The sequence below is a fragment of the Phyllobates terribilis genome, unplaced genomic scaffold, assembly GCF_046119375.1.
Source record: "Phyllobates terribilis strain yellow unplaced genomic scaffold, ASM4611937v1 Scaffold_142__1_contigs__length_4687701, whole genome shotgun sequence".
NCBI lineage: Eukaryota > Metazoa > Chordata > Amphibia > Anura > Dendrobatidae > Phyllobates > Phyllobates terribilis.
In genome coordinates, this window is record NW_027362902.1 from 1,121,078 (window position 1) to 1,140,406 (window position 19,329).

A 19,329-nucleotide genomic window follows, 5' to 3' on the forward strand; every position below is an offset into this window, starting at 1 on the left:
GGTGAGATAAGCTGCACAATATAATTGACCTTTCAGTATATTGTTGCACACACACCATCTATTTAGCAAATGCCCTTGTTATCAACAGCAGCCTTTTAAACTCACCTGAGCTAACAGGTATGTGCGCTGGTTACTCTGCTGCGCTTAAAATTTCTTTTTTGGTTTGCTACAATGCCTTTTCTGAAACGTTGTCTCCTTCTGCTGGAACACTGACTTCTTTCATTTAATGCCTGCAGACTATAAAAGAGAACCCAACCCAAAAAGTTTGGTTGATTAGTCTGTGGCATTCTGTTAAACTGTTGCTTATGGCGGTCTCTGTGAGCTTCTCAGCGACATTCAGCCAGCCAGGTATCCTGCCTGCAGTAGATGGAATGTGGCAATGGAACGCTGGCTGCGCATGTCATAATAGGCTCTGAGCCTTTATATACCTGTGCAGAGCAGCAGCCACCTTCAGTCTGCTGCTGGACAGCCAGCAGCAGCAGCAGCAGGAGAGGTATGTAATCAGGAGCCCTCCTGCTAAGGGTAGACAGCTGCTCGTTCCACCCCACCCCCCGCCTTAATTGGTTCTCCTCCCTTCCAACGGTGTTGAGGCGGGTGGGAACAGCAGGGGGTGAAGGTGCTGTGTTTAAAGAGGTGGAGTTATGCAGATCTAAAACGCGTGGATTGCAGCAGCAGCAAGCCGAAAAGTGCAGGCATGTAAGGGATCTAGAGGTTGACAACATGTCTTCTTAACGGGAGTCCAGGAGCTCATCTCCACAAATGGACTTTTCAGGATCCTTGGGTGGCTCCGTAGTTTGAAACCAATTCTGGTTATCGCTTCTCGGCCTTTTGGCTAAGATCAAGTGTAGTATCTGTTCTTATCAGTTTAATATCTGATACGTCCCCTATCTGGGGACCATATATTAAATGGATTTTTAGAACAGGGAGATGGAAAAAGAGCTTGCTCTGTCCACTCCACGCATTGACCTGGTATTGCAGTATCTCCAGGACCGGTGCACCCCTTCTTTAATGCAGTTTCTAAAATCAGAAAGAATTGAATTCAATGTTTTTTGTTCATTTTGCTTGTTTGTCGGATTTTGGGATGGACTCTTTGGCTTTGCTTTTCTTCTCCTCATTGGATTTTTCATGTTCAAAGTTGCAGAAGCCAGATTACAAGCTCATTTTGGTTCAACTTCAGCAACTGTGCATTGCATTGCCATGTAATGTGATGCAATGCTATCTTTCTAGCTCTCCCTTTTTACTTCCTTTTGGATAAACAGACATATTAGGCAAGCATTTTGGAGCTTTCACCTAAATAACTACAGGTGGTGAGATAAGCTGCACAATATAATTGACCTTTCAGTATATTGTTGCACACACACCATCTATTTAGCAAATGCCCTTGTTATCAAAAGCAGCCTTTTAAACTCACCTGAGCTAACAGGTATGTGCGCTGGTTACTCTGCTGCGCTTAAAATTTCTTTTTTGGTTTGCTACAATGCCTTTTCTGAAACGTTGTCTCCTTCTGCTGGAACACTGACTTCTTTCATTTAATGCCTGCAGACTATAAAAGAGAACCCAACCCAAAAAGTTTGGTTGATTAGTCTGTGGCATTCTGTTAAACTGTTGCTTATGGCGGTCTCTGTGAGCTTCTCAGCGACATTCAGCCAGCCAGGTATCCTGCCTGCAGTAGATGGAATGTGGCAATGGAACGCTGGCTGCGCATGTCATAATAGGCTCTGAGCCTTTATATACCTGTGCACAGCAGCAGCCACCTTCAGTCTGCTGCTGGACAGCCAGCAGCAGCAGCAGCAGGAGAGGTATGTAATCAGGAGCCCTCCTGCTAAGGGTAGACAGCTGCTCGTTCCACCCCACCCCCCGCCTTAATTGGTTCTCCTCCCTTCCAACGGTGTTGAGGCGGGTGGGAACAGCAGGGGGTGAAGGTGCTGTGTTTAAAGAGGTGGAGTTATGCAGATCTAAAACGCGTGGATTGCAGCAGCAGCAAGCCGAAAAGTGCAGGCATGTAAGGGATCTAGAGGTTGACAACATGTCTTCTTAACGGGAGTCCAGGAGCTCATCTCCACAAATGGACTTTTCAGGATCCTTGGGTGGCTCCGTAGTTTGAAACCAATTCTGGTTATCGCTTCTCGGCCTTTTGGCTAAGATCAAGTGTAGTATCTGTTCTTATCAGTTTAATATCTGATACGTCCCCTATCTGGGGACCATATATTAAATGGATTTTTAGAACAGGGAGATGGAAAAAGAGCTTGCTCTGTCCACTCCACGCATTGACCTGGTATTGCAGTATCTCCAGGACCGGTGCACCCCTTCTTTAATGCAGTTTCTAAAATCAGAAAGAATTGAATTCAATGTTTTTTGTTCATTTTGCTTGTTTGTCGGATTTTGGGATGGACTCTTTGGCTTTGCTTTTCTTCTCCTCATTGGATTTTTCATGTTCAAAGTTGCAGAAGCCAGATTACAAGCTCATTTTGGTTCAACTTCAGCAACTGTGCATTGCATTGCCATGTAATGTGATGCAATGCTATCTTTCTAGCTCTCCCTTTTTACTTCCTTTTGGATAAACAGACATATTAGGCAAGCATTTTGGAGCTTTCACCTAAATAACTACAGGTGGTGAGATAAGCTGCACAATATAATTGACCTTTCAGTATATTGTTGCACACACACCATCTATTTAGCAAATGCCCTTGTTATCAACAGCAGCCTTTTAAACTCACCTGAGCTAACAGGTATGTGCGCTGGTTACTCTGCTGCGCTTAAAATTTCTTTTTTGGTTTGCTACAATGCCTTTTCTGAAACGTTGTCTCCTTCTGCTGGAACACTGACTTCTTTCATTTAATGCCTGCAGACTATAAAAGAGAACCCAACCCAAAAAGTTTGGTTGATTAGTCTGTGGCATTCTGTTAAACTGTTGCTTATGGCGGTCTCTGTGAGCTTCTCAGCGACATTCAGCCAGCCAGGTATCCTGCCTGCAGTAGATGGAATGTGGCAATGGAACGCTGGCTGCGCGTGTCATAATAGGCTCTGAGCCTTTATATACCTGTGCACAGCAGCAGCCACCTTCAGTCTGCTGCTGGACAGCCAGCAGCAGCAGCAGCAGGAGAGGTATGTAATCAGGAGCCCTCCTGCTAAGGGTAGACAGCTGCTCGTTCCACCCCACCCCCCGCCTTAATTGGTTCTCCTCCCTTCCAACGGTGTTAAGGCGGGTGGGAACAGCAGGGGGTGAAGGTGCTGTGTTTAAAGAGGTGGAGTTATGCAGATCTAAAACGCGTGGATTGCAGCAGCAGCAAGCCGAAAAGTGCAGGCATGTAAGGGATCTAGAGGTTGACAACATGTCTTCTTAACGGGAGTCCAGGAGCTCATCTCCACAAATGGACTTTTCAGGATCCTTGGGTGGCTCCGTAGTTTGAAACCAATTCTGGTTATCGCTTCTCGGCCTTTTGGCTAAGATCAAGTGTAGTATCTTTTGAAAAGGCAGTTTTGTCCTTGGGCTGCCCTAGTAAATTGATGCATATTACACACTGGTTTGGTGCACTTGTTAGTACGCCAGGTGGCTCATAGAGTTATCTGATGGAAAACATGGCCCTCCAGGATCGAAGTCACTAGGCTGGGTAAGTGTGAGGGCTTTGGAGCAATGTGCCCCAGGAGTAGGCGCCCTGGTGGGAGTCCAAGCTTACTGTGACTGGGAACCCCAGAAAGACTTGGCTTCGTAGCACGCCGCACCTTTGCCAATCATACTTTCTGAGCAACCCCCCCTATTCCTGGCCTCCGGGCTAGGAAGGGGAATTTTTATAAACCCGGTCGGAGGTCCGGTCAGCTTTGGGCTGAGAAACCAACACAGGCTCCAGCTCCACTAGGGTGGCAGCCTAGATGGAAGCTGGGAGCACGAAAACGGCTCTTCTCCGGCTTCGGCTAGGGAGAGCATCGGAGATCCCTGACCCTCGCTGTGGCCTTCTGGCTCGGAGGGATGGGGATGGTTTATTGGGGACCCTCTCCTCCGGGAAGGGTCCACATGAATCCTCGCCTCGTGCGCTGTTTTGGTGTGACTTCGGTCACATTTTTCAGTGCCTTGGATGCAGCTTCAATCAAAAAAAATCTGTTCTTATCAGTTTAATATCTGATACGTCCCCTATCTGGGTACCATATATTAAATGGATTTTTAGAACAGGGAGATGGAAAAAGAGCTTGCTCTGTCCACTCCACGCATTGACCTGGTATTGCAGTATCTCCAGGACCGGTGCACCCCTTCTTTAATGCAGTTTCTAAAATCAGAAAGAATTTAATTCAATGTTTTTTGTTCATTTTGCTTGTTTGTCGGATTTTGGGATGGACTCTTTGGCTTTGCTTTTCTTCTCCTCATTGGATTTTTCATGTTCAAAGTTGCAGAAGCCAGATTACAAGCTCATTTTGGTTCAACTTCAGCAACTGTGCATTGCATTGCCATGTAATGTGATGCAATGCTATCTTTCTAGCTCTCCCTTTTTACTTCCTTTTGGATAAACAGACATATTAGGCAAGCATTTTGGAGCTTTCACCTAAATAACTACAGGTGGTGAGATAAGCTGCACAATATAATTGACCTTTCAGTATATTGTTGCACACACACCATCTATTTAGCAAATGCCCTTGTTATCAACAGCAGCCTTTTAAACTCACCTGAGCTAACAGGTATGTGCGCTGGTTACTCTGCTGCGCTTAAAATTTCTTTTTTGGTTTGCTACAATGCCTTTTCTGAAACGTTGTCTCCTTCTGCTGGAACACTGACTTCTTTCATTTAATGCCTGCAGACTATAAAAGAGAACCCAACCCAAAAAGTTTGGTTGATTAGTCTGTGGCATTCTGTTAAACTGTTGCTTATGGCGGTCTCTGTGAGCTTCTCAGCGACATTCAGCCAGCCAGGTATCCTGCCTGCAGTAGATGGAATGTGGCAATGGAACGCTGGCTGCGCGTGTCATAATAGGCTCTGAGCCTTTATATACCTGTGCACAGCAGCAGCCACCTTCAGTCTGCTGCTGGACAGCCAGCAGCAGCAGCAGCAGGAGAGGTATGTAATCAGGAGCCCTCCTGCTAAGGGTAGACAGCTGCTCGTTCCACCCCACCCCCCGCCTTAATTGGTTCTCCTCCCTTCCAACGGTGTTGAGGCGGGTGGGAACAGCAGGGGGTGAAGGTGCTGTGTTTAAAGAGGTGGAGTTATGCAGATCTAAAACGCGTGGATTGCAGCAGCAGCAAGCCGAAAAGTGCAGGCATGTAAGGGATCTAGAGGTTGACAACATGTCTTCTTAACGGGAGTCCAGGAGCTCATCTCCACAAATGGACTTTTCAGGATCCTTGGGTGGCTCCGTAGTTTGAAACCAATTCTGGTTATCGCTTCTCGGCCTTTTGGCTAAGATCAAGTGTAGTATCTGTTCTTATCAGTTTAATATCTGATACGTCCCCTATCTGGGGACCATATATTAAATGGATTTTTAGAACAGGGAGATGGAAAAAGAGCTTGCTCTGTCCACTCCACGCATTGACCTGGTATTGCAGTATCTCCAGGACCGGTGCACCCCTTCTTAAATGCAGTTTCTAAAATCAGAAAGAATTGAATTCAATGTTTTTTGTTCATTTTGCTTGTTTGTCGGATTTTGGGATGGACTCTTTGGCTTTGCTTTTCTTCTCCTCATTGGATTTTTCATGTTCAAAGTTGCAGAAGCCAGATTACAAGCTCATTTTGGTTCAACTTCAGCAACTGTGCATTGCATTGCCATGTAATGTGATGCAATGCTATCTTTCTAGCTCTCCCTTTTTACTTCCTTTTGGATAAACAGACATATTAGGCAAGCATTTTGGAGCTTTCACCTAAATAACTACAGGTGGTGAGATAAGCTGCACAATATAATTGACCTTTCAGTATATTGTTGCACACACACCATCTATTTAGCAAATGCCCTTGTTATCAACAGCAGCCTTTTAAACTCACCTGAGCTAACAGGTATGTGCGCTGGTTACTCTGCTGCACTTAAAATTTCTTTTTTGGTTTGCTACAATGCCTTTTCTGAAACGTTGTCTCCTTCTGCTGGAACACTGACTTCTTTCATTTAATGCCTGCAGACTATAAAAGAGAACCCAACCCAAAAAGTTTGGTTGATTAGTCTGTGGCATTCTGTTAAACTGTTGCTTATGGCGGTCTCTGTGAGCTTCTCAGCGACATTCAGCCAGCCAGGTATCCTGCCTGCAGTAGATGGAATGTGGCAATGGAACGCTGGCTGCGCGTGTCATAATAGGCTCTGAGCCTTTATATACCTGTGCACAGCAGCAGCCACCTTCAGTCTGCTGCTGGACAGCCAGCAGCAGCAGCAGCAGGAGAGGTATGTAATCAGGAGCCCTCCTGCTAAGGGTAGACAGCTGCTCGTTCCACCCCACCCCCCGCCTTAATTGGTTCTCCTCCCTTCCAACGGTGTTGAGGCGGGTGGGAACAGCAGGGGGTGAAGGTGCTGTGTTTAAAGAGGTGGAGTTATGCAGATCTAAAACGCGTGGATTGCAGCAGCAGCAAGCCGAAAAGTGCAGGCATGTAAGGGATCTAGAGGTTGACAACATGTCTTCTTAACGGGAGTCCAGGAGCTCATCTCCACAAATGGACTTTTCAGGATCCTTGGGTGGCTCCGTAGTTTGAAACCAATTCTGGTTATCGCTTCTCGGCCTTTTGGCTAAGATCAAGTGTAGTATCTGTTCTTATCAGTTTAATATCTGATACGTCCCCTATCTGGGGACCATATATTAAATGGATTTTTAGAACAGGGAGATGGAAAAAGAGCTTGCTCTGTCCACTCCACGCATTGACCTGGTATTGCAGTATCTCCAGGACCGGTGCACCCCTTCTTTAATGCAGTTTCTAAAATCAGAAAGAATTGAATTCAATGTTTTTTGTTCATTTTGCTTGTTTGTCGGATTTTGGGATGGACTCTTTGGCTTTGCTTTTCTTCTCCTCATTGGATTTTTCATGTTCAAAGTTGCAGAAGCCAGATTACAAGCTCATTTTGGTTCAACTTCAGCAACTGTGCATTGCATTGCCATGTAATGTGATGCAATGCTATCTTTCTAGCTCTCCCTTTTTACTTCCTTTTGGATAAACAGACATATTAGGCAAGCATTTTGGAGCTTTCACCTAAATAACTACAGGTGGTGAGATAAGCTGCACAATATAATTGACCTTTCAGTATATTGTTGCACACACACCATCTATTTAGCAAATGCCCTTGTTATCAACAGCAGCCTTTTAAACTCACCTGAGCTAACAGGTATGTGCGCTGGTTACTCTGCTGCGCTTAAAATTTCTTTTTTGGTTTGCTACAATGCCTTTTCTGAAACGTTGTCTCCTTCTGCTGGAACACTGACTTCTTTCATTTAGTGCCTGCAGACTATAAAAGAGAACCCAACCCAAAAAGTTTGGTTGATTAGTCTGTGGCATTCTGTTAAACTGTTGCTTATGGCGGTCTCTGTGAGCTTCTCAGCGACATTCAGCCAGCCAGGTATCCTGCCTGCAGTAGATGGAATGTGGCAATGGAACGCTGGCTGCGCGTGTCATAATAGGCTCTGAGCCTTTATATACCTGTGCACAGCAGCAGCCACCTTCAGTCTGCTGCTGGACAGCCAGCAGCAGCAGCAGCAGGAGAGGTATGTAATCAGGAGCCCTCCTGCTAAGGGTAGACAGCTGCTCGTTCCACCCCACCCCCCGCCTTAATTGGTTCTCCTCCCTTCCAACGGTGTTGAGGCGGGTGGGAACAGCAGGGGGTGAAGGTGCTGTGTTTAAAGAGGTGGAGTTATGCAGATCTAAAACGCGTGGATTGCAGCAGCAGCAAGCCGAAAAGTGCAGGCATGTAAGGGATCTAGAGGTTGACAACATGTCTTCTTAACGGGAGTCCAGGAGCTCATCTCCACAAATGGACTTTTCAGGATCCTTGGGTGGCTCCGTAGTTTGAAACCAATTCTGGTTATCGCTTCTCGGCCTTTTGGCTAAGATCAAGTGTAGTATCTGTTCTTATCAGTTTAATATCTGATACGTCCCCTATCTGGGGACCATATATTAAATGGATTTTTAGAACAGGGAGATGGAAAAAGAGCTTGCTCTGTCCACTCCACGCATTGACCTGGAATTGCAGTATCTCCAGGACCGGTGCACTCCTTCTTTAATGCAGTTTCTAAAATCAGAAAGAATTGAATTCAATGTTTTTTGTTCATTTTGCTTGTTTGTCGGATTTTGGGATGGACTCTTTGGCTTTGCTTTTCTTCTCCTCATTGGATTTTTCATGTTCAAAGTTGCAGAAGCCAGATTACAAGCTCATTTTGGTTCAACTTCAGCAACTGTGCATTGCATTGCCATGTAATGTGATGCAATGCTATCTTTCTAGCTCTCCCTTTTTACTTCCTTTTGGATAAACAGACATATTAGGCAAGCATTTTGGAGCTTTCACCTAAATAACTACAGGTGGTGAGATAAGCTGCACAATATAATTGACCTTTCAGTATATTGTTGCACACACACCATCTATTTAGCAAATGCCCTTGTTATCAACAGCAGCCTTTTAAACTCACCTGAGCTAACAGGTATGTGCGCTGGTTACTCTGCTGCGCTTAAAATTTCTTTTTTGGTTTGCTACAATGCCTTTTCTGAAACGTTGTCTCCTTCTGCTGGAACACTGACTTCTTTCATTTAATGCCTGCAGACTATAAAAGAGAACCCAACCCAAAAAGTTTGGTTGATTAGTCTGTGGCATTCTGTTAAACTGTTGCTTATGGCGGTCTCTGTGAGCTTCTCAGCGACATTCAGCCAGCCAGGTATCCTGCCTGCAGTAGATGGAATGTGGCAATGGAACGCTGGCTGCGCGTGTCATAATAGGCTCTGAGCCTTTATATACCTGTGCACAGCAGCAGCCACCTTCAGTCTGCTGCTGGACAGCCAGCAGCAGCAGCAGCAGGAGAGGTATGTAATCAGGAGCCCTCCTGCTAAGGGTAGACAGCTGCTCGTTCCACCCCACCCCCCGCCTTAATTGGTTCTCCTCCCTTCCAACGGTGTTGAGGCGGGTGGGAACAGCAGGGGGTGAAGGTGCTGTGTTTAAAGAGGTGGAGTTATGCAGATCTAAAACGCGTGGATTGCAGCAGCAGCAAGCCGAAAAGTGCAGGCATGTAAGGGATCTAGAGGTTGACAACATGTCTTCTTAACGGGAGTCCAGGAGCTCATCTCCACAAATGGACTTTTCAGGATCCTTGGGTGGCTCCGTAGTTTGAAACCAATTCTGGTTATCGCTTCTCGGCCTTTTGGCTAAGATCAAGTGTAGTATCTGTTCTTATCAGTTTAATATCTGATACGTCCCCTATCTGGGGACCATATATTAAATGGATTTTTAGAACAGGGAGATGGAAAAAGAGCTTGCTCTGTCCACTCCACGCATTGACCTGGTATTGCAGTATCTCCAGGACCGGTGCACCCCTTCTTTAATGCAGTTTCTAAAATCAGAAAGAATTGAATTCAATGTTTTTTGTTCATTTTGCTTGTTTGTCGGATTTTGGGATGGACTCTTTGGCTTTGCTTTTCTTCTCCTCATTGGATTTTTCATGTTCAAAGTTGCAGAAGCCAGATTACAAGCTCATTTTGGTTCAACTTCAGCAACTGTGCATTGCATTGCCATGTAATGTGATGCAATGCTATCTTTCTAGCTCTCCCTTTTTACTTCCTTTTGGATAAACAGACATATTAGGCAAGCATTTTGGAGCTTTCACCTAAATAACTACAGGTGGTGAGATAAGCTGCACAATATAATTGACCTTTCAGTATATTGTTGCACACACACCATCTATTTAGCAAATGCCCTTGTTATCAACAGCAGCCTTTTAAACTCACCTGAGCTAACAGGTATGTGCGCTGGTTACTCTGCTGCGCTTAAAATTTCTTTTTTGGTTTGCTACAATGCCTTTTCTGAAACGTTGTCTCCTTCTGCTGGAACACTGACTTCTTTCATTTAATGCCTGCAGACTATAAAAGAGAACCCAACCCAAAAAGTTTGGTTGATTAGTCTGTGGCATTCTGTTAAACTGTTGCTTATGGCGGTTTCTGTGAGCTTCTCAGCGACATTCAGCCAGCCAGGTATCCTGCCTGCAGTAGATGGAATGTGGCAATGGAACGCTGGCTGCGCGTGTCATAATAGGCTCTGAGCCTTTATATACCTGTGCACAGCAGCAGCCACCTTCAGTCTGCTGCTGGACAGCCAGCAGCAGCAGCAGCAGGAGAGGTATGTAATCAGGAGCCCTCCTGCTAAGGGTAGACAGCTGCTCGTTCCACCCCACCCCCCGCCTTAATTGGTTCTCCTCCCTTCCAACGGTGTTGAGGCGGGTGGGAACAGCAGGGGGTGAAGGTGCTGTGTTTAAAGAGGTGGAGTTATGCAGATCTAAAACGCGTGGATTGCAGCAGCAGCAAGCCGAAAAGTGCAGGCATGTAAGGGATCTAGAGGTTGACAACATGTCTTCTTAACGGGAGTCCAGGAGCTCATCTCCACAAATGGACTTTTCAGGATCCTTGGGTGGCTCCGTAGTTTGAAACCAATTCTGGTTATCGCTTCTCGGCCTTTTGGCTAAGATCAAGTGTAGTATCTGTTCTTATCAGTTTAATATCTGATACGTCCCCTATCTGGGGACCATATATTAAATGGATTTTTAGAACAGGGAGATGGAAAAAGAGCTTGCTCTGTCCACTCCACGCATTGACCTGGTATTGCAGTATCTCCAGGACCGGTGCACCCCTTCTTTAATGCAGTTTCTAAAATCAGAAAGAATTGAATTCAATGTTTTTTGTTCATTTTGCTTGTTTGTCGGATTTTGGGATGGACTCTTTGGCTTTGCTTTTCTTCTCCTCATTGGATTTTTCATGTTCAAAGTTGCAGAAGCCAGATTACAAGCTCATTTTGGTTCAACTTCAGCAACTGTGCATTGCATTGCCATGTAATGTGATGCAATGCTATCTTTCTAGCTCTCCCTTTTTACTTCCTTTTGGATAAACAGACATATTAGGCAAGCATTTTGGAGCTTTCACCTAAATAACTACAGGTGGTGAGATAAGCTGCACAATATAATTGACCTTTCAGTATATTGTTGCACACACACCATCTATTTAGCAAATGCCCTTGTTATCAACAGCAGCCTTTTAAACTCACCTGAGCTAACAGGTATGTGCGCTGGTTACTCTGCTGCGCTTAAAATTTCTTTTTTGGTTTGCTACAATGCCTTTTCTGAAACGTTGTCTCCTTCTGCTGGAACACTGACTTCTTTCATTTAATGCCTGCAGACTATAAAAGAGAACCCAACCCAAAAAGTTTGGTTGATTAGTCTGTGGCATTCTGTTAAACTGTTGCTTATGGCGGTTTCTGTGAGCTTCTCAGCGACATTCAGCCAGCCAGGTATCCTGCCTGCAGTAGATGGAATGTGGCAATGGAACGCTGGCTGCGCGTGTCATAATAGGCTCTGAGCCTTTATATACCTGTGCACAGCAGCAGCCACCTTCAGTCTGCTGCTGGACAGCCAGCAGCAGCAGGAGAGGTATGTAATCAGGAGCCCTCCTGCTAAGGGTAGACAGCTGCTCGTTCCACCCCACCCCCCGCCTTAATTGGTTCTCCTCCCTTCCAACGGTGCTGAGGCGGGTGGGAACAGCAGGGGGTGAAGGTGCTGTGTTTAAAGAGGTGGAGTTATGCAGATCTAAAACGCGTGGATTGCAGCAGCAGCAAGCCGAAAAGTGCAGGCATGTAAGGGATCTAGAGGTTGACAACATGTCTTCTTAACGGGAGTCCAGGAGCTCATCTCCACAAATGGACTTTTCAGGATCCTTGGGTGGCTCCGTAGTTTGAAACCAATTCTGGTTATCGCTTCTCGGCCTTTTGGCTAAGATCAAGTGTAGTATCTGTTCTTATCAGTTTAATATCTGATACGTCCCCTATCTGGGGACCATATATTAAATGGATTTTTAGAACAGGGAGATGGAAAAAGAGCTTGCTCTGTCCACTCCACGCATTGACCTGGTATTGCAGTATCTCCAGGACCGGTGCACCCCTTCTTAAATGCAGTTTCTAAAATCAGAAAGAATTGAATTCAATGTTTTTTGTTCATTTTGCTTGTTTGTCGGATTTTGGGATGGACTCTTTGGCTTTGCTTTTCTTCTCCTCATTGGATTTTTCATGTTCAAAGTTGCAGAAGCCAGATTACAAGCTCATTTTGGTTCAACTTCAGCAACTGTGCATTGCATTGCCATGTAATGTGATGCAATGCTATCTTTCTAGCTCTCCCTTTTTACTTCCTTTTGGATAAACAGACATATTAGGCAAGCATTTTGGAGCTTTCACCTAAATAACTACAGGTGGTGAGATAAGCTGCACAATATAATTGACCTTTCAGTATATTGTTGCACACACACCATCTATTTAGCAAATGCCCTTGTTATCAACAGCAGCCTTTTAAACTCACCTGAGCTAACAGGTATGTGCGCTGGTTACTCTGCTGCACTTAAAATTTCTTTTTTGGTTTGCTACAATGCCTTTTCTGAAACGTTGTCTCCTTCTGCTGGAACACTGACTTCTTTCATTTAATGCCTGCAGACTATAAAAGAGAACCCAACCCAAAAAGTTTGGTTGATTAGTCTGTGGCATTCTGTTAAACTGTTGCTTATGGCGGTTTCTGTGAGCTTCTCAGCGACATTCAGCCAGCCAGGTATCCTGCCTGCAGTAGATGGAATGTGGCAATGGAACGCTGGCTGCGCGTGTCATAATAGGCTCTGAGCCTTTATATACCTGTGCACAGCAGCAGCCACCTTCAGTCTGCTGCTGGACAGCCAGCAGCAGCAGCAGCAGGAGAGGTATGTAATCAGGAGCCCTCCTGCTAAGGGTAGACAGCTGCTCGTTCCACCCCACCCCCCGCCTTAATTGGTTCTCCTCCCTTCCAACGGTGTTGAGGCGGGTGGGAACAGCAGGGGGTGAAGGTGCTGTGTTTAAAGAGGTGGAGTTATGCAGATCTAAAACGCGTGGATTGCAGCAGCAGCAAGCCGAAAAGTGCAGGCATGTAAGGGATCTAGAGGTTGACAACATGTCTTCTTAACGGGAGTCCAGGAGCTCATCTCCACAAATGGACTTTTCAGGATCCTTGGGTGGCTCCGTAGTTTGAAACCAATTCTGGTTATCGCTTCTCGGCCTTTTGGCTAAGATCAAGTGTAGTATCTGTTCTTATCAGTTTAATATCTGATACGTCCCCTATCTGGGGACCATATATTAAATGGATTTTTAGAACAGGGAGATGGAAAAAGAGCTTGCTCTGTCCACTCCACGCATTGACCTGGTATTGCAGTATCTCCAGGACCGGTGCACCCCTTCTTTAATGCAGTTTCTAAAATCAGAAAGAATTGAATTCAATGTTTTTTGTTCATTTTGCTTGTTTGTCGGATTTTGGGATGGACTCTTTGGCTTTGCTTTTCTTCTCCTCATTGGATTTTTCATGTTCAAAGTTGCAGAAGCCAGATTACAAGCTCATTTTGGTTCAACTTCAGCAACTGTGCATTGCATTGCCATGTAATGTGATGCAATGCTATCTTTCTAGCTCTCCCTTTTTACTTCCTTTTGGATAAACAGACATATTAGGCAAGCATTTTGGAGCTTTCACCTAAATAACTACAGGTGGTGAGATAAGCTGCACAATATAATTGACCTTTCAGTATATTGTTGCACACACACCATCTATTTAGCAAATGCCCTTGTTATCAACAGCAGCCTTTTAAACTCACCTGAGCTAACAGGTATGTGCGCTGGTTACTCTGCTGCGCTTAAAATTTCTTTTTTGGTTTGCTACAATGCCTTTTCTGAAACGTTGTCTCCTTCTGCTGGAACACTGACTTCTTTCATTTAATGCCTGCAGACTATAAAAGAGAACCCAACCCAAAAAGTTTGGTTGATTAGTCTGTGGCATTCTGTTAAACTGTTGCTTATGGCGGTTTCTGTGAGCTTCTCAGCGACATTCAGCCAGCCAGGTATCCTGCCTGCAGTAGATGGAATGTGGCAATGGAACGCTGGCTGCGCGTGTCATAATAGGCTCTGAGCCTTTATATACCTGTGCACAGCAGCAGCCACCTTCAGTCTGCTGCTGGACAGCCAGCAGCAGCAGGAGAGGTATGTAATCAGGAGCCCTCCTGCTAAGGGTAGACAGCTGCTCGTTCCACCCCACCCCCCGCCTTAATTGGTTCTCCTCCCTTCCAACGGTGCTGAGGCGGGTGGGAACAGCAGGGGGTGAAGGTGCTGTGTTTAAAGAGGTGGAGTTATGCAGATCTAAAACGCGTGGATTGCAGCAGCAGCAAGCCGAAAAGTGCAGGCATGTAAGGGATCTAGAGGTTGACAACATGTCTTCTTAACGGGAGTCCAGGAGCTCATCTCCACAAATGGACTTTTCAGGATCCTTGGGTGGCTCCGTAGTTTGAAACCAATTCTGGTTATCGCTTCTCGGCCTTTTGGCTAAGATCAAGTGTAGTATCTGTTCTTATCAGTTTAATATCTGATACGTCCCCTATCTGGGGACCATATATTAAATGGATTTTTAGAACAGGGAGATGGAAAAAGAGCTTGCTCTGTCCACTCCACGCATTGACCTGGTATTGCAGTATCTCCAGGACCGGTGCACCCCTTCTTAAATGCAGTTTCTAAAATCAGAAAGAATTGAATTCAATGTTTTTTGTTCATTTTGCTTGTTTGTCGGATTTTGGGATGGACTCTTTGGCTTTGCTTTTCTTCTCCTCATTGGATTTTTCATGTTCAAAGTTGCAGAAGCCAGATTACAAGCTCATTTTGGTTCAACTTCAGCAACTGTGCATTGCATTGCCATGTAATGTGATGCAATGCTATCTTTCTAGCTCTCCCTTTTTACTTCCTTTTGGATAAACAGACATATTAGGCAAGCATTTTGGAGCTTTCACCTAAATAACTACAGGTGGTGAGATAAGCTGCACAATATAATTGACCTTTCAGTATATTGTTGCACACACACCATCTATTTAGCAAATGCCCTTGTTATCAACAGCAGCCTTTTAAACTCACCTGAGCTAACAGGTATGTGCGCTGGTTACTCTGCTGCACTTAAAATTTCTTTTTTGGTTTGCTACAATGCCTTTTCTGAAACGTTGTCTCCTTCTGCTGGAACACTGACTTCTTTCATTTAATGCCTGCAGACTATAAAAGAGAACCCAACCCAAAAAGTTTGGTTGATTAGTCTGTGGCATTCTGTTAAACTGTTGCTTATGGCGGTCTCTGTGAGCTTCTCAGCGACATTCAGCCAGCCAGGTATCCTGCCTGCAGTAGATGGAATGTGGCAATGGAACGCTGGCTGCGCGTGTCATAATAGGCTCTGAGCCTTTATATACCTGTGCACAGCAGCAGCCACCTTCAGTCTGCTGCTGGACAGCCAGCAGCAGCAGCAGCAGGAGAGGTATGTAATCAGGAGCCCTCCTGCTAAGGGTAGACAGCTGCTCGTTCCACCCCACCCCCCGCCTTAATTGGTTCTCCTCCCTTCCAACGGTGTTGAGGCGGGTGGGAACAGCAGGGGGTGAAGGTGCTGTGTTTAAAGAGGTGGAGTTATGCAGATCTAAAACGCGTGGATTGCAGCAGCAGCAAGCCGAAAAGTGCAGGCATGTAAGGGATCTAGAGGTTGACAACATGTCTTCTTAACGGGAGTCCAGGAGCTCATCTCCACAAATGGACTTTTCAGGATCCTTGGGTGGCTCCGTAGTTTGAAACCAATTCTGGTTATCGCTTCTCGGCCTTTTGGCTAAGATCAAGTGTAGTATCTGTTCTTATCAGTTTAATATCTGATACGTCCCCTATCTGGGGACCATATATTAAATGGATTTTTAGAACAGGGAGATGGAAAAAGAGCTTGCTCTGTCCACTCCACGCATTGACCTGGTATTGCAGTATCTCCAGGACCGGTGCACCCCTTCTTTAATGCAGTTTCTAAAATCAGAAAGAATTGAATTCAATGTTTTTTGTTCATTTTGCTTGTTTGTCGGATTTTGGGATGGACTCTTTGGCTTTGCTTTTCTTCTCCTCATTGGATTTTTCATGTTCAAAGTTGCAGAAGCCAGATTACAAGCTCATTTTGGTTCAACTTCAGCAACTGTGCATTGCATTGCCATGTAATGTGATGCAATGCTATCTTTCTAGCTCTCCCTTTTTACTTCCTTTTGGATAAACAGACATATTAGGCAAGCATTTTGGAGCTTTCACCTAAATAACTACAGGTGGTGAGATAAGCTGCACAATATAATTGACCTTTCAGTATATTGTTGCACACACACCATCTATTTAGCAAATGCCCTTGTTATCAACAGCAGCCTTTTAAACTCACCTGAGCTAACAGGTATGTGCGCTGGTTACTCTGCTGCGCTTAAAATTTCTTTTTTGGTTTGCTACAATGCCTTTTCTGAAACGTTGTCTCCTTCTGCTGGAACACTGACTTCTTTCATTTAGTGCCTGCAGACTATAAAAGAGAACCCAACCCAAAAAGTTTGGTTGATTAGTCTGTGGCATTCTGTTAAACTGTTGCTTATGGCGGTCTCTGTGAGCTTCTCAGCGACATTCAGCCAGCCAGGTATCCTGCCTGCAGTAGATGGAATGTGGCAATGGAACGCTGGCTGCGCGTGTCATAATAGGCTCTGAGCCTTTATATACCTGTGCACAGCAGCAGCCACCTTCAGTCTGCTGCTGGACAGCCAGCAGCAGCAGCAGCAGGAGAGGTATGTAATCAGGAGCCCTCCTGCTAAGGGTAGACAGCTGCTCGTTCCACCCCACCCCCCGCCTTAATTGGTTCTCCTCCCTTCCAACGGTGTTGAGGCGGGTGGGAACAGCAGGGGGTGAAGGTGCTGTGTTTAAAGAGGTGGAGTTATGCAGATCTAAAACGCGTGGATTGCAGCAGCAGCAAGCCGAAAAGTGCAGGCATGTAAGGGATCTAGAGGTTGACAACATGTCTTCTTAACGGGAGTCCAGGAGCTCATCTCCACAAATGGACTTTTCAGGATCCTTGGGTGGCTCCGTAGTTTGAAACCAATTCTGGTTATCGCTTCTCGGCCTTTTGGCTAAGATCAAGTGTAGTATCTGTTCTTATCAGTTTAATATCTGATACGTCCCCTATCTGGGGACCATATATTAAATGGATTTTTAGAACAGGGAGATGGAAAAAGAGCTTGCTCTGTCCACTCCACGCATTGACCTGGAATTGCAGTATCTCCAGGACCGGTGCACTCCTTCTTTAATGCAGTTTCTAAAATCAGAAAGAATTGAATTCAATGTTTTTTGTTCATTTTGCTTGTTTGTCGGATTTTGGGATGGACTCTTTGGCTTTGCTTTTCTTCTCCTCATTGGATTTTTCATGTTCAAAGTTGCAGAAGCCAGATTACAAGCTCATTTTGGTTCAACTTCAGCAACTGTGCATTGCATTGCCATGTAATGTGATGCAATGCTATCTTTCTAGCTCTCCCTTTTTACTTCCTTTTGGATAAACAGACATATTAGGCAAGCATTTTGGAGCTTTCACCTAAATAACTACAGGTGGTGAGATAAGCTGCACAATATAATTGACCTTTCAGTATATTGTTGCACACACACCATCTATTTAGCAAATGCCCTTGTTATCAACAGCAGCCTTTTAAACTCACCTGAGCTAACAGGTATGTGCGCTGGTTACTCTGCTGCGCTTAAAATTTCTTTTTTGGTTTGCTACAATGCCTTTTCTGAAACGTTGTCTCCTTCTGCTGGAACACTGACTTCTTTCATTTAATGCCTGCAGACTATAAAAGAGAACCCAACCCAAAAAGTTTGGTTGATTAGTCTGTGGCATTCTGTTAAACTGTTGCTTATGGCGGTCTCTGTGAGCTTCTCAGCGACATTCAGCCAGCCAGGTATCCTGCCTGCAGTAGATGGAATGTGGCAATGGAACGCTGGCTGCGCGTGTCATAATAGGCTCTGAGCCTTTACATACCTGTGCACAGCAGCAGCCACCTTCAGTCTGCTGCTGGACAGCCAGCAGCAGCAGCAGCAGGAGAGGTATGTAATCAGGAGCCCTCCTGCTAAGGGTAGACAGCTGCTCGTTCCACCCCACCCCCCGCCTTAATTGGTTCTCCTCCCTTCCAACGGTGTTGAGGCGGGTGGGAACAGCAGGGGGTGAAGGTGCTGTGTTTAAAGAGGTGGAGTTATGCAGATCTAAAACGCGTGGATTGCAGCAGCAGCAAGCCGAAAAGTGCAGGCATGTAAGGGATCTAGAGGTTGACAACATGTCTTCTTAACGGGAGTCCAGGAGCTCATCTCCACAAATGGACTTTTCAGGATCCTTGGGTGGCTCCGTAGTTTGAAACCAATTCTGGTTATCGCTTCTCGGCCTTTTGGCTAAGATCAAGTGTAGTATCTGTTCTTATCAGTTTAATATCTGATACGTCCCCTATCTGGGGACCATATATTAAATGGATTTTTAGAACAGGGAGATGGAAAAAGAGCTTGCTCTGTCCACTCCACGCATTGACCTGGTATTGCAGTATCTCCAGGACCGGTGCACCCCTTCTTTAATGCAGTTTCTAAAATCAGAAAGAATTGAATTCAATGTTTTTTGTTCATTTTGCTTGTTTGTCGGATTTTGGGATGGACTCTTTGGCTTTGCTTTTCTTCTCATCATTGGATTTTTCATGTTCAAAGTTGCAGAAGCCAGATTACAAGCTCATTTTGGTTCAACTTCAGCAACTGTGCATTGCATTGCCATGTAATGTGATGCAATGCTATCTTTCTAGCTCTCCCTTTTTACTTCCTTTTGGATAAACAGACATATTAGGCAAGCATTTTGGAGCTTTCACCTAAATAACTACAGGTGGTGAGATAAGCTGCACAATATAATTGACCTTTCAGTATATTGTTGCACACACACCATCTATTTAGCAAATGCCCTTGTTATCAACAGCAGCCTTTTAAACTCACCTGAGCTAACAGGTATGTGCGCTGGTTACTCTGCTGCGCTTAAAATTTCTTTTTTGGTTTGCTACAATGCCTTTTCTGAAACGTTGTCTCCTTCTGCTGGAACACTGACTTCTTTCATTTAATGCCTGCAGACTATAAAAGAGAACCCAACCCAAAAAGTTTGGTTGATTAGTCTGTGGCATTCTGTTAAACTGTTGCTTATGGCGGTCTCTGTGAGCTTCTCAGCGACATTCAGCCAGCCAGGTATCCTGCCTGCAGTAGATGGAATGTGGCAATGGAACGCTGGCTGCTCGTGTCATAATAGGCTCTGAGCCTTTAT

The 19,329-nt window shown here is 45.1% G+C and overlaps 14 non-coding genes and 1 pseudogene across 14 annotated transcripts; all 15 read left to right on the top strand.

The window, feature by feature from the left end:
* The first annotated feature begins 812 nt into the window (after positions 1 to 812).
* Positions 813 to 1,003, top strand: LOC141206013 (U2 spliceosomal RNA). The gene has a single exon (XR_012276682.1). It is a non-coding gene; the product is annotated as a U2 spliceosomal RNA (small nuclear RNA).
* A 1,115-nt stretch (positions 1,004 to 2,118) lies between these two features.
* LOC141206025 (U2 spliceosomal RNA) lies at positions 2,119 to 2,309 on the top strand. Its single transcript, XR_012276693.1, has one exon. It is a non-coding gene; the product is annotated as a U2 spliceosomal RNA (small nuclear RNA).
* A 1,115-nt stretch (positions 2,310 to 3,424) lies between these two features.
* On the top strand, positions 3,425 to 3,540 carry LOC141206386 (U2 spliceosomal RNA; annotated as a pseudogene).
* A 524-nt stretch (positions 3,541 to 4,064) lies between these two features.
* LOC141206232 (U2 spliceosomal RNA) lies at positions 4,065 to 4,248 on the top strand. The gene has a single exon (XR_012276896.1). It is a non-coding gene; the product is annotated as a U2 spliceosomal RNA (small nuclear RNA).
* A 1,115-nt stretch (positions 4,249 to 5,363) lies between these two features.
* LOC141206038 (U2 spliceosomal RNA) lies at positions 5,364 to 5,554 on the top strand. Its single transcript, XR_012276704.1, has one exon. It is a non-coding gene; the product is annotated as a U2 spliceosomal RNA (small nuclear RNA).
* A 1,115-nt stretch (positions 5,555 to 6,669) lies between these two features.
* LOC141206049 (U2 spliceosomal RNA) lies at positions 6,670 to 6,860 on the top strand. Its single transcript, XR_012276715.1, has one exon. It is a non-coding gene; the product is annotated as a U2 spliceosomal RNA (small nuclear RNA).
* A 1,115-nt stretch (positions 6,861 to 7,975) lies between these two features.
* On the top strand, positions 7,976 to 8,166 carry LOC141206514 (U2 spliceosomal RNA). Its single transcript, XR_012277068.1, has one exon. It is a non-coding gene; the product is annotated as a U2 spliceosomal RNA (small nuclear RNA).
* Positions 8,167 to 9,281: 1,115 nt separating this feature from the next.
* LOC141206060 (U2 spliceosomal RNA) lies at positions 9,282 to 9,472 on the top strand. Its single transcript, XR_012276726.1, has one exon. It is a non-coding gene; the product is annotated as a U2 spliceosomal RNA (small nuclear RNA).
* A 1,115-nt stretch (positions 9,473 to 10,587) lies between these two features.
* Positions 10,588 to 10,778, top strand: LOC141206071 (U2 spliceosomal RNA). The gene has a single exon (XR_012276737.1). It is a non-coding gene; the product is annotated as a U2 spliceosomal RNA (small nuclear RNA).
* Positions 10,779 to 11,887: 1,109 nt separating this feature from the next.
* Positions 11,888 to 12,078, top strand: LOC141206082 (U2 spliceosomal RNA). The gene has a single exon (XR_012276748.1). It is a non-coding gene; the product is annotated as a U2 spliceosomal RNA (small nuclear RNA).
* A 1,115-nt stretch (positions 12,079 to 13,193) lies between these two features.
* On the top strand, positions 13,194 to 13,384 carry LOC141206094 (U2 spliceosomal RNA). Its single transcript, XR_012276760.1, has one exon. It is a non-coding gene; the product is annotated as a U2 spliceosomal RNA (small nuclear RNA).
* Positions 13,385 to 14,493: 1,109 nt separating this feature from the next.
* On the top strand, positions 14,494 to 14,684 carry LOC141206105 (U2 spliceosomal RNA). Its single transcript, XR_012276771.1, has one exon. It is a non-coding gene; the product is annotated as a U2 spliceosomal RNA (small nuclear RNA).
* Positions 14,685 to 15,799: 1,115 nt separating this feature from the next.
* On the top strand, positions 15,800 to 15,990 carry LOC141206116 (U2 spliceosomal RNA). Its single transcript, XR_012276782.1, has one exon. It is a non-coding gene; the product is annotated as a U2 spliceosomal RNA (small nuclear RNA).
* A 1,115-nt stretch (positions 15,991 to 17,105) lies between these two features.
* LOC141206525 (U2 spliceosomal RNA) lies at positions 17,106 to 17,296 on the top strand. Its single transcript, XR_012277079.1, has one exon. It is a non-coding gene; the product is annotated as a U2 spliceosomal RNA (small nuclear RNA).
* Positions 17,297 to 18,411: 1,115 nt separating this feature from the next.
* On the top strand, positions 18,412 to 18,602 carry LOC141206127 (U2 spliceosomal RNA). The gene has a single exon (XR_012276793.1). It is a non-coding gene; the product is annotated as a U2 spliceosomal RNA (small nuclear RNA).
* Positions 18,603 to 19,329: the final 727 nt, after the last annotated feature.